The 5,690-nt window shown below is 51.1% G+C and overlaps 1 long non-coding RNA gene across 1 annotated transcript in view; it reads left to right on the top strand.

Moving 5' to 3' along the window:
* Positions 1 to 3,360: 3,360 nt before the first annotated feature.
* Positions 3,361 to 5,690, top strand: part of LOC119328489 — a 19,285-nt gene continuing 16,955 nt past the window's right edge. The window contains exons 1-2 of the long non-coding RNA XR_005158981.1: positions 3,361 to 4,100; positions 4,187 to 4,408. This is a non-coding gene — a long non-coding RNA (uncharacterized LOC119328489). The remainder of the gene's footprint in view (positions 4,101 to 4,186; positions 4,409 to 5,690) is intronic.

The following is a 5,690-nucleotide window of genomic DNA, read 5'->3' as shown; positions in this document are numbered from 1 at the left end:
TAACCGCCCACGATGTACACTAGGAGGCGTAGAGAGAGGTTACACGAGCAGAACACGGGATGCTCAGCCCGGGTGGGTTCAAGGTGGCATGAGATTAGCTATGTCTTTAACGCCAGCCAAGGCCCAAACCCTAGCATCGTCCTTGATGGCCTGGAGAAGTAGCACGGCGGAGGAGCTAGCATTGTCGAAGATGCATGCGTTGCGGTGACGCCAGAGGGACCATGCGGCGAGAAGCACCAGGGAGGAGAGCCCTTTGCGCATGGCGGTAGGCGCGGCCGCGACCGAGGCCGACCACCAGCCCAAGAAGGAGGCCTCGGGGTCCTGGGGAGGGGGGATCGGGGCACGGTACCAAGCGAGAATCTCGTTACAACAATGGCTTGACTTTGCGGCTATGGCGGTTTGATATTGCGCAGCACAACAGTCCAGCCTTGTGAAAGTAAAAAAAAACAGCGGCCGATCTTGCAACATTGCGTGTACAACACTGACCGCCATACGGTGCCATGCATCCCGACTTGCAGCGTCGTGACGCCGGCTTTGCATCATAAAAACACAACGAAAAATTGGCTTACAGCAATGGGCACCTGGTCTTGCATCGACGCACTTCCCGTTTGTAGCAGCGAGAAAATATGAATCAATTATGTCATGTCACAGATACAATATGTATCAGAATTCAATTTCAAAAAAGCACTCCCATTTTTTTAATAAAGCTGCAAATTGTAACAAATTAAATTCCGTTTGTTAATTCATCCCATTAACATTATTAATTGGTGCCTATCCTGAATATTTCTTTTCAATTTCTTGAGTTGCATGCTGATTTAGGGTTCTCCCAGAAAAGAAGAGCATGGTGTTGAATTTTTGCTATACTGCATATATACATGTAACTAGTATCTTGGCTACCAATTTGTAGCCTCCTTTGAAATACCCCAAAACATATATGGGTGCATTGGAAATATTGTGGGATTGCTAAATAGGTTTCAAGATATACTCTTCAATTTATTCAGAAAAAATAGGCATACTCTTTAATCCTATATATGTACTTAAGAGAGTGATTCTGCCTAACTTATTTATCTCAACATGCAAGCATGTCGCATCATCATACAATTATGGATGGGATAAGGTTCACCTCAACATGCAGCCATGCAGGGGAAAAGACCCACCAGCACATGCAGCTATGCATGGAAATATATTTTTACTTCTTTTATTCTACTTTTATTCATTAAATACTGTACAATTATACATAATAAGTCATGTAATTTAAATTTTTGGTTCATGTATTATTTTCTAAATTTTTATATTCCACACAATCAAATCTCATTTTTGAAATATAAGGTATAATCTAGTAAGAGTGAGTTAATAAACCCAACAGTGCAATGGATTATTATTTCATACAACCACTATTACATGCAACACAATGGAAGTACCCTGATACAAAGATGATGATTCCTCCATATGAAAGCATGAATGCATGATACGTTACCCAATAGTAGTTGCCAAATCAAAAAGGAAAAAAATACAACTGTGAGCATTATTACTGCTAGTCAAGTTTGCTGTCGGCTACCAAGACGAGAAGTTAGGAATCTCTTCAAATCCATCTGAAAGGGCACAACCACTGGGCAGTTAATTCGTTCGTAGTCCATGTCCATCTCCATCAACTCCTCTATCACTTTATTCTCGAGATCGACAGTATACACATACCCACAGTTGTCCTTGAGGAACAACGTACCACTACCGCTGTTTCTTCCAAAAAGCTCAAGTGTACTAGGCTTGTGTTAAAATCCGCATGCTGCTCGGGGAGTTTTAGGCTGGAGTGCAGAGCCAATGACCACCATCCTCGCTCCCTCCATCATCTTGTTGCATCCAGATATCTAGTCGAAGGCCTGGCCTTTGTAGGTGAAGCAACAAAAGTGTACCCCCGGCGGTGACACTAAGTTGCGGTCTATCGTGAGTTTCTCTTGGGATAACGTATGCCCTTGGGATTGCGATCTTTTTTAGGGAGACGTGGCATGTTTTTAGGTCCACATCAATTGTACACAAGCCGTCGACATCGAATGAAGGGCACCAAGCGAGCCACTATGCCGTGGCATGGCTCACGACGGCTATAGGGTGCTTGAGTGGGCAATGAATGCTGATAAGAACAGGAAGGTATATGGTAGGCCTAGATGCATTCCACCTCGACTCGGCATAAGCGAATGTGTGTAGGTTGCCGTAAGCTATGATTATCACTTTGAAGAAGGCTGAGTAGCCCAGAGAGGGCAAAGGTTCCTCCTCACTCCCCGATGAATAATCTTCACCGGTTATGATGGCATGGTCGCTTTCGTCAAAATTCCAGTTACGCACTAGCGGGAGGAGCACGTCCCATGCATCGGTGAACAGATTGCACACGGCTAGACGAACCACTTTGACGCTCCATGTGTCAAGGCGCACGAGGAGGAGGCCGCCGCGCGCGGCGACTGGCACCGTGTGGTTGAGGAGGCTTCCCTTACGCCGGGGAAGAACATGTGGAGGAAGCGGTGACCTGGGCCGAACCCCGACCACGGCGTCGAGACGAGGGACGTTGCGGAAGCATGGGCGAGCCATTTGGTCGTGAAGAATCCGGTGAGGGACGATGAGGCAAGGCGGCCAAGGAAGGAGGCATCAGCTATGAGGTGGCGCCACCGCCGGCAAGCCGCTGAACAGCGGAAGAGGGCCACCGCATCCCCCACGCGTACGAGGATCTCGCGGATGACATCGTCCGGCAGCGTGACCACGGTGGCCGCCGTCGTTTCTTCCATCGTCTACCGGCGCGATCGCGGGAGAGCGACGTCAATTAGAAAGGATTCAACGTCGTCGGCTGCTGGGGTTACCTACGTAGTAGTAGTACCTAGAGGTGTAGGAATTGAACATATAAATCACGCTGTGTTACCCGCCATTCTGGAGGCATTGAGCGCGCACGACCTTTTTGACCGCATGATCGAATTACTCGCGTAGAAACAGTGCTTTTTTTTGGCTGCTGGCGTTTGGTCAGCCGTCCATTTTTCTTCACATCCGTGGCCAATTCAGCGAAGGATGACAGGTGGGGTCGTGAGCCCGTGGGGCCAGTGACCAGAGGCTGGGTTTCTCTGGACGCTACGTGACCAATTGTTAGAGCGCGGGCTGTTTCTGATTGGGTAAGGGCGATATCAAGAGGTGGATTTCCGCTGGTTTACTCTACCGATTTCTACCCTGCTGTGTTCGGTGGTCCCGGTTGCCGTCTGAGCCCACATCTCAGTGTATTGAGTACACGGGCTGAGCCAAGGGAGGGGCGAGGAGAGACAGGACGAAACCTCTCCCGTAAAACTAGCGCACCAGGCCCAATCCTCTCTGTCCTCGAGCCCCACGCCATTCTCTTCCCTATCCCCGCCGCCCGGCCTCCCCTGCTCCACGGCCGTCCTCCTCAGGGCCTCTCGCGCCGCCGTCTTCTCTGCCGGGCCTCTTCTCCGACGCTCGATGTGCAGTCGGAGCGAACTGCGTTCTCGATCCAGCCGGCTCGGGTGTAGGTCGCCGGCATCTGGCGCCGCGTGCCGTCATTGATTCTGTCTTCCTCCTCTTCTCCATGCCGCCGCCGCCTTCTCCTCTCCTTTCCTCGATGTCGCCAGGGCCTCGCCCTCACTGGCTGCGGTGATGGCGGCGTGGCGGAGCTCGTGGTCGGCCGGAGTCCTCTCCCGCGTCCGTCCCGACGGGGCCGGCGACCTGCAGCCAAAGGGTGACAGCGGCTAGGAGAGAGAGAAGATGAGAGGGAGAGAGAAGAGGAAGGGGACAAGGGAGAAAGAGAGAGGAAAGAGGAGACTAAAGCTTTTTCCCCCAATCCCCTCACAGTCGCCCCCCGAGCTCCTCTTTCCCTCCACTCCCCCGACACCGCCACTTGTGCTCGGCAGGAGGAGTTGCTGCGGTGATGGCAGATGCATGAGGAGGGGGCCGTGGTCATGGCGGCGCGACGGATATCATGTCCGGGTGGCGCGGTTGGTCGAGGCGGAGGTGCCAGCGTGCGGGGTCACGGTCTAGCTGGGCGTGAGGAGAGGGACGGGAAGAGTGGGAGGCGCAAGGACGGCGGCGCTCGCCATCTCTTCTCGTTGCACGTCCCCGTGAGTTCCTCTTTCTAATCCCCTTCCTATCCACAAGTTATCTTTTTATTTTCTGAAATCTATATGTTCGCTCATTGGGCGGCCAGGGATGCTAGAGATTGAGGCCTTGGCAGGAGGAGCTCGAGCCGAGGAGCGCGCCCTCGATCCGGACTCAGCATGAGGAGGGGAGCAGCAGCCGCGTCGGCCTCGTCGCAATGTGTGCAGCAAGCTGAAGACGCGGAAAGAGCGGCGGTCAAGACCACGGTTGCGGCTTCAGGGGCTGCGCACACGTCGAGCAACGGCAAGCGTATCTCATGTCGCACACCGAGGTGAGCTTCTCTCTCTTCAAATCAATGGTCGCTTCATTCCATCTCCTCCCCTTTTTTTCTTCTTCTCAGGCAACAACAGATGACAAGATGCGATGCCCCATCTTCAGCTTGCAGGTTGCTGATTTTGGTCCTCTCCTCTTGTTGGTTTGCTTTGATTAGTAGAACAAGTTGCACAACATGTGTTAATGAAAATGCTTCTCACGGAGGAAACCTTTTTTATGCCTAGACCTGCCTTCTTTCTTAGGAGCATATGCTTGCTGAGACATTATATATGGTCTAAATTTCATAAATAAGGTCATGCATTTTTTGCTTGGGTTCATTTCAATATCTGGAACGTCTGTTCCTTGTGTATGCACACTATTAGTCTTGACTCTCTACCAACAGAACATATGTTCTTTTGCTAGAACACTACCGGAAACTGGCCCTACCCCGACGGCCAAATCAATGCCGACGGCTGCCGTCGGCCTACTTTGCGCTATGCCGACAGCCACGTCTTGGCCGTCGGCGTACCTTGGCCGTCGGGCTACCACGAGCTAAGCCGACGGCACCCGTCGGCATACATATGTCGTCGGCCCAGCTGTGAACATGGCGATAGCAGCCGTCGGCATAACCAGGCCGTCGGCATACCCGTGGGCCCGGCGACCCCGCCCGTGACCAGCGGCTAACGTTGTCAAATCTATGCCGACGGCCTGGACGGCCGGCCGTCGGCATATATCGTCATGCCACGTCATAGATCCGCGGTGCACCGTCCATGAGCTAAGCCGACGGTTGCCGTCGGCATACATGCCACGTCAGCGATCCGCGGCCCGCCGCCCGCCGCCTAAAACCTGGCCGTCTCTATGCCGACGGCATAGCCGTCGGCATAGGTAGACTTTTTTTTCATATGTATTTTTTAAGCTTTTTTATGTATTATTATATAAACTAACATGTAGCATGTTAAATATAAACATACATATGAATATATATGTAGTTTGTATTTTTTCATATATTATGAATATATATATATATATATATATATATATATATATATATATATATATATGGTTTGTATTTTTTCGAGCACGTTAATAATGTGCGGTCATGTTCTTTTGAATATAGATCATTATATTTTATTAAAATCAAAAACAGCTATGCCGACAAAAGTTTTGTGGCGGTTGCAAACGCCCGACACCCGTCTCCAGAGTGTGACCCCCCTCACGTCCGCGGTGTGCCCCCCTCATGGACGGCGCCGGCACCTGGAGGGGGGAAACGGACGCGTCGGGTCTACACGGTGGATGTAGCT

The sequence above is a fragment of the Triticum dicoccoides genome, chromosome 7A (genome assembly GCF_002162155.2).
Source record: "Triticum dicoccoides isolate Atlit2015 ecotype Zavitan chromosome 7A, WEW_v2.0, whole genome shotgun sequence".
Lineage (NCBI taxonomy): Eukaryota > Viridiplantae > Streptophyta > Magnoliopsida > Poales > Poaceae > Triticum > Triticum dicoccoides.
Note: the sequence above shows the minus strand (reverse complement) of the source record. Positions and strands in the feature narration are given on the sequence as shown.